General features: G+C 35.8%; 1 pseudogene; it reads left to right on the top strand.

The window, feature by feature from the left end:
• Window positions 1-1,283: 1,283 nt before the first annotated feature.
• LOC132008061 (U4 spliceosomal RNA) lies at window positions 1,284-1,411 on the top strand (annotated as a pseudogene).
• The last annotated feature ends 6,390 nt before the right edge of the window (window positions 1,412-7,801 follow it).

Raw genomic sequence — 7,801 nt, 5'->3', positions numbered from 1 at the left:
TTTATTTTTTAAGGGAAATAGATTATTTTCCATAGGGATAACACTAGTGAAGTACAATGGAAGTAATGGTTTCAAGTATGTGAAATCTAATATATCAAAGCAACGTTAAGAATAGAATCTTAAATTAGATATTGCTTTATAAAAATAACAATGCATAAGAATAAAAGGAATACAATATTAAGAAGTCTTATATTATAAATAAAAAAATAAGGAGGCTAATGTCAAAAGCATTATAAAAAGTAACTGGGAGTAACTGGGTACAGATAGCAGAAATATCAAATATTTTAGCACAACTGATCAATAGGTAAAATTTATGGAGTGTTATAAATATAGTTGAAAAAATTAGGCGATTACTGGAGGCTCAGATGTCACTGAGTTTTCAGTAGTTGCTTTACATTAAAATAAATGTTTTGGATGAGTTTTAAATTTTCCAGAAGGAAGATTTACTAGTGAAGAGAAATAATCCTCCCAAAACAAAGAAGTTTTCCTACAGTGGAAATAATTTTTGTTGATAAACTGTGAGAAAGCCTTAAATCCTTTATGGCATGTTATTCACTTCACTGTTAAAGAGGAGATTTATCCATTTTTTAGGCTAGTAAACACAGAAAAGTATTTTCCAGCAGCTAACTGGCATGTTGTTCTCTTGCCTCTTCTCAAAGCTTTTTGGTTATGGTAGGCTTTTAAGTTACATCAAGGCAAAGGAGAAAATAAAAGAAAATATGTTTGTCCTAGGTTATGAATAACACACTGGATAAAATTTTCATGGTGTTACTGATTTATTCAAAATGGATTAATCAACTATGAAACCAAGAGCAACATGGATATGGCTTAAGTTCTACACCAAAGTTGATAAATATTTCATACAAAGTGAAAAATAAGATTTAAAATAATAGGAAAATATTAATAGAGAGGTAATAAATATGATATTAGGAAATCGGGTGAAACAGTATAATAGTCTGGATGAGAGATGTTAATGACTAAAGTCAAAGGCAGAGACATGAAATTGGGAAGATTCTAGTATAAACATTCTGACCTATCATCCTCATCATCTGGATGTATAGCAGCCTTCTCATTTTTTCTGCTTCGTTTCCTTAATAATTTATTGCCCTCCAGTATCCAGAGGCATTCTTTTAAACTCTATTTCAAATTATGCAATTTTGTCAGTATCCTTCAATTTCTCCCTAAGTGATGCAAGTCAGTATTTTAAAATAACAAATGAAGTGGCTGATAGTCCTTCAGTGGTATAGGTTGAATTGCTTGCTTTCCTTTAAAAGAGACATTGATGCTTTGCGAAGGGCAGTATTGTAGTCAATGAGGTTTATCTGAGGCATGATTGTTGCTAATTAAAATAGACATTGAAATCCTATCCATAACTTCAAAATGTAACCTTATTTGGAAATCTTACAGAAGATATATTGTTAGGAGGAGGTTATTAGGATGGGCCCTCAGATAAGATGGCTAATGTCCTTATGAAAAGGAGAAATTGGGACACATAGACACAAATAAAGGTAAAGAAGAATGCCATGTGATTACAGAAACAGACACTGGAGTGCTGAGGTTACATGCTAAAGACTGAAATTGCTGGGACCCACCAGAAGCTATAATAGTTAGGAATGGATTCTTTCCTAAAGAGTTTATAGAAGCATGGCTCTGTCAACACCTCAAACTTCTAACCTCCAAAACTGAGAAATTAAATTGTGTTTTTTCACCACCCAGTTTATGATATGGCAGCCTTAGCAATTTTTTATGCTCATTGTCTTCCCATATTTAATCTTCTTCTATTTTTACTATTATACTTTTTACTCTCCATGTAGTAAAAGTATCCCTATCTTTATGTATTTTGGTGCTGTCAAACTGCCTTCATGTTCTTCTGGAAGGAAACTTGTACATGCCTTTCTTCTAGTTTTTCTTAAAACTGACTTAGAATTTAGATCTTATTAAAAAAAACAGTATGTCCTCAGAATAGGATTTCTTAAGCCTCTGCATATGAATTACTCTTTTCCCCAAGACTCTCACCTGGCTTTTAAAGTCACACACTTCACTCTACTCCTCCTACCTAAGTCTTAACAATCACCAATCTCTTCTTTATTTCTATGATTTTGTCATTTTGAGAATCCTTTTAAATGGAATGAAATTCTGTGTTACCTTTTGAGATTGGCTTTAAAAAAATCCCTATTCTCTGACAATTTATCCAATTATAGCTGATTATATGGAGAAACTATTAAGACATTTCGTTGAGTGGATTCCATGGTCTTCTATTCACCATTCATAACTGAAGAACACAGCATGATTTCAATGTTTAGTTGCTAAGCAGGTTTATGGATTTCGTGTGAAAGAAAATTTTCAAAAAAGTTTTCATGCCCAACAGTGTACTTGCAGTGTTTTATTATAATTGCATAGTTTTTTAGGAAACTACCAAACTCTTTGCATAATGAGTGCACTGTTTTACATGCCAACTACCCATGCATGTGTGATTTCTCTGCAGTGTCACCAGCATTTGATATTATCACTACTTTTTCTTTTAGATATTTTAATATGCATGTTCTGATATATTAATTAATTCTGAACTTATTTTTATGTGTTTCCTATTTGTATATCCTCTTTAATGAAATGTCTGTATAGTCTGTTGCACATTTGCCAATTGGATTGTTTGTGTTTTTACTGTAGAGATTTAAGAGCTCTTTATACATTCTAGGGGAAGGAGGAAAAATTTTTCCTCTGTATTCAGTAACTAGAACCTGTTAATAATGCTGACAAAAGGTAGATTATTAGGAAAGGAAGTTTATTTGTGTACATCCAAGGGACATCACAAACACCAGTGAAACCCCAAAGAGAACTTCAGACCTAGGGACTTCTATCTGATTCACTTTAACAAAGGGTGGTAAATTGGGGTGCCTGGGTGGCTCAGTGGGTTAAAGCCTCTGCCTTGGGCTCAGGTCATGATCCCAGGGTCCTGGGATCGAGCCCTGCATAGGGTTCTCCCCTCAGCAGGGAGCCTGCTTCCTCCTCTCCCTCTGCCTGTTTCTCTGCCTACTTGTGATCTCTGTCTGTCAAATAAATAAATAAAATCTTTAAAAAAAAAAAAACAAAGGGTGGTAAAGAAAAGATTTGACAAAGGAAGAGGAAATATTTTTGAGGGAATGTAAGTGATGCAAAGTTTACTAAGAAATGGCTGATAAATAAGAGTTGTATAGTACAGTTTGTTATTTCTACTCAAATAATCTCAGCTGATAATAATTGTTTCCAGAGTTGTTTCTCTTTTCCTCTGAAAGGGAAGGGCAGTTTTGCAAATGAAAATTTGCTTTACAAAAGGGAAAAATAGCCTTGCTTTTAAGCAGAAAGCGGGGAGGACAGCTTCTTCTATGGTTGTTCCTTCTTAACAGCCTTTAACTCAAGATGATCTGTATGCCAAATGGCATTTTAAAATGGCATATCCTAATCTCTTTCATTAGATACAAGCTGTCTATCAGATGCACAGTTTGAAAACATTTTCTCCCGGTTGTAGCTTATGATTTCACAATGTGTTATAGAGGGCAAAGATTTTTTTTTTTAATTTTGACTAAATTCAATTCATCAGGTTTTGTTTTATAATAAAGATTTAGATTTTTGGTAACAACTGAACTCTTCCCCTAGCCCTGAGTCAAGGACTATTTTCTATCACTTTTTTCTAAATGAATTTTATTATGAGTGTCATGACTTCGCATTATTCTAAGTCCACAATGCAATCTATGTTAATTTTTATATTTGTGACATTGATGTCAAGGCTCTTATTTTTGCTTGAACTTAAACATCTCGACTTAGTCTAGCACCATTTGTTGGAAGACTGTTTTTCCTACACTGAATTGTTTCTGCAACTTCATGAAAAATTAGTTAGGCTATTTATGTTTTCCTGTTTCTGGGTTTTTGTCTTCAGTAATAATAGTGTCCTTATGCTAATATCATGTTGTTTTTATTACCATACTTATTATAAATACTTTGCTATATAGTAAATCTTGAAATCTAGTAGACTGATTCCTCCATTTCCATATCATTCTCAAATTTGCTTTAGCTATCCAGTACCCTGTGCCTTTCCATTGTTGATACAAAATGAACAAATATATTAGAATCTCTGAAAGTAAGAGAGTTTTATTTGAGCTTAAGTTAAGATTACTGTCTGGGAAACATTTTCTTCCCAAGGAAGAAATTCCTCCAGAGAATGAACAATTTTTACTTGTGTAGGCATAGCTATTGTACACCAAGTTATAATGGATTCATGGCTCTATCATTAATTAGGGCACAACCATTTATTTGGCCTGAATTTATAAAAATAGTTTTTACATCTAAAAACATCAAAAGATTATAGATAAGCCTATAGGCAAAATCATAGGGTTTTATTGTTAAGGAATGCAGACAGTAGAGAGTATTAACACATATCTGAAAGATATCTGAAAGAAAGATATCTGAAAGAAAAGATGATTTTCCTTTAAACTACTCATTCACAAAGCAGGTAAGTAATGCATGTGTGATGTGCCATAAACCTGGCTTTGTTTTTGAGTTTATATACAGTCATGTTGACTTGGGAAGAAATCTAAAATGCCTTCCCTTATATTTTAGGCCTTTAGAGAGTCTTCTTTCATTGTTTCCCTCCTTTGATTAATAATCTTCTAACAAAAGCTTTAATGATCATTATTTTTCCCTAGATGCCTGGGTGATTGCTTATCTGTCCAGGGTATATTATGTCCCTCAGTGCTATGCATTATTTACATCAGCTAGGAGTCTATGTGGAAAGTCAACAGTATGACCTTTAATAAGGAACATTACAACTGACATTTATTTTTCTTAAGGAGATTAAATTGCTGTGCAAACATTGTATGTCTGCTTTATGCTGAGTTTTACCTTTACATTTTTTGGGTGACATTTATACCATAAATGCAGAAATAGTAATAAAATTCCAGTTAATGACAATTAACCAATGGAGATTAAGTACATAATTAGAAAGACAACAGCAGACCCTAAAAAGAAATCCATTAGAAGCATTTTGATCATCTTAAGTTAATTTGAGTATTTCAGTACCTTTGTCTTCTTTATCTATATTTATTCGTGCTTTGTAATATGTTTGAGCTGGTTGGTGTAAAATGGAAAATTTTCTGTTATGTGAAACAATTTGTCTGGGAAATTAGTTTCCATGGATATTATATCTTCTGATAGTTCTATCTCCCAAAATATTTGGCTATTGATACTAATATTAGTATAATTTTTGTTAGAGTCAGGCAATTCAATTTGAGGTGTAAATTAGCATTACAACATATAGCAGTAGAGTTATGAGGAAATGTAGTCTGGTAACAAAATTAATCAAAAAATATTACAGAAGTGTTTACATTAATCAAAACTATTACAGAGATGTTTTGAAACTTTCCCAACAGAATCTTCCTTTTTCTATATATCTTACTTTGTGTAAGATAGCTATTGTATGCCAACTTGGAGTGGATTCAGGGCTTCATTGCTATTTATGGCATAACCATATATTTTGCATAGATTTGTAGATGGTAGTGGATAATTGGAATTCAGTAAGAATCATCACCTCAGTTGGTGACATGAGGCGAGGGGGGCAATATGGCAGAGGAGTGTGAGACACTGTTTTAACTGGTCCCCTAGAGTGAGCTGATTATCAACCAGATCACTCTGAACACACATGAAATCAGCCTGAGATTAGAATTATACACTTCTGGATCTCTACGGGGGTAGAAGTCAGTAGTTAGGCAAAGTGGAGTGAGAACCTCTGACTGATATCATAAGATAAACAAAAGAGGGATGAAGCCACGAGAAGTGACCCAAGAAAAATAATACCCCAATACGAGAGTGCCCTATGATTGGGCACCAGCATTAACTTGGAGTCCACTTGAAAGCACTCAAAAATATCAAAATATCTTAAGGGGAAATTGGTGGAACCAGGCAGTTAGGGGCACAGGCTTAAGCCCACAGACCCAGGACAGTCACCACTGGTGCCCTGCCAGAGAAAGAGTGGCAAAGCATCCAGGCCATGGTCCCTGAGCTGCTGGCACATTTGAGAGTGTCTGGGTGGCAGCACACATGAGAGTGTCTTGTGTGGATGCCAGCTGGCACTTTCTAGAACCACAGCCTTTTGCACTCTGCACACACACTGTGCAACCAGAGTCTGAGTTGCACTCCACACAGGTCCATTTGGGTGCTAGCCAGTGCTCTCTAGGACAAACAAGAGTCTAAACACTCCCAGCCCTGGACCTGCCCAGAGAGCTGCAGCAAAAACTGCCACTGGATGCCAGTACTCTGGACTAATACTGCTTGCAGGTTTAGTAGCACTGGGGTACAAGCAGGAGCTCCTTCAACCCCTGAGACTGTGGCTGGGGACACACTCTGCTGTGGGAGGTGGCAGAGGAGAGTCTGTGCTCTGGACCTCCCAAATGGGAATAGACTGAGCCATTTCTCTGAGACAAGGTTGGGGTGCAATTTGCTTTCCTTTAAAACTCCAAAGAACTGAAGAAACTCCAAAAGCTGCCAAGGGGGGGGGGGGGAATGTCCAGAGAACAAAAGTCTGAAAAACTGGTTTCCTCAGAGCCCAGCCCCATGACAAGGGCAGGAGGACTCAACTCTAATAAGACTGCCTGAAAACACATGCAGCAGGTCCCTCCCCCAGAAAGCCAGCAAAACCAAACCAAACCAAACCAAAACAAAACAAAAGAACAACCACCACAGGGTCACCATAAAACCATAAAACCCTGGGGCACCTGGGTGGCTCAGTGGGTTAAGCCTCTGCCTTTGGCTCAGGTCCTGGTCTCAGGATCCTAGGATCATGCCCCGCATTGGGCTCTCTGCTCAGTGGGGAGACTGCTTCCCAACCCCTGCCTGCTGCTCTACCTACTTGTGATCTCTCTCTCTCTCTGTCAAACAAATAAATAAAATCATTTTTTTAAAAAAACTGTAAAACCCCAATATCAGAGGAAAAGAAGAAATTACGCTGCTGATATGGTCCTACAACCCGCATATTTCATAGAGACAAGACTTATTTTTCTTTTTGTTTTTTATTTTTTTAAAGATTTTATTTATTTGTTTGACAGACAGAGAGCACAAGCAGTCAGAGAGAGAGAGAGAGAGGAGGAAACAGGATCCACACTGAGCAGAGAGCCCAATGCGGGACACGATCCCATGACCCTGGGATCATGACCTGAGCCGAAGGCAGAGGCTTTAACACACAGAGGCATCAGATGCCCTGAGACAAGTCTTATTTTTAATTCATTTGCACTATTATCCTTTTTAATTTTTTTATCCTTTTTTTAAACTTATTTACCATCACAATGAGAGGTTCAGTACATCAAATTCCATAATAACCTCTTAACTTGAAATTTTTGATACATATGACTGTGTTGTTTTGTTTTGATTTTGCTTTTCCATTTTTCTTAAAATTCATATAGAGATAAGCTTCAAGGTAATCCTTTTTCCCCAAACAATACTACACCTATATATAAACCAGTTTTAAAGTCCCCTTATCTCTGGAAAGTTGAATCCTTTAACAAAGATATCAAGATATATCCAGGAAGAATGAAAATAACCTTCCTCAACCACAATGAGAATTTATAACCACCCTCCCACCTTTTCTTCTTTCAGTGTTTCTGTGTATTTTTGTTGTTGTTGTTGTTCTGGTGGTGTACAATCTCATACTTGGGGTTCATTTTGGCTGGATTACTTTTTTCTCTTGTCATTCACTCCTTTTTTTTAGTATTTTTATTTTATTTATTTATTTATTTAAGATTTTATTTATTTATTTGACAGACAAAGATCACAAGTA

This window comes from Mustela nigripes, unplaced genomic scaffold (genome assembly GCF_022355385.1).
Source record: "Mustela nigripes isolate SB6536 unplaced genomic scaffold, MUSNIG.SB6536 HiC_scaffold_20, whole genome shotgun sequence".
Classification (NCBI taxonomy): domain Eukaryota; kingdom Metazoa; phylum Chordata; class Mammalia; order Carnivora; family Mustelidae; genus Mustela; species Mustela nigripes.
This window is presented reverse-complemented; position numbering and strand designations above follow the sequence as displayed.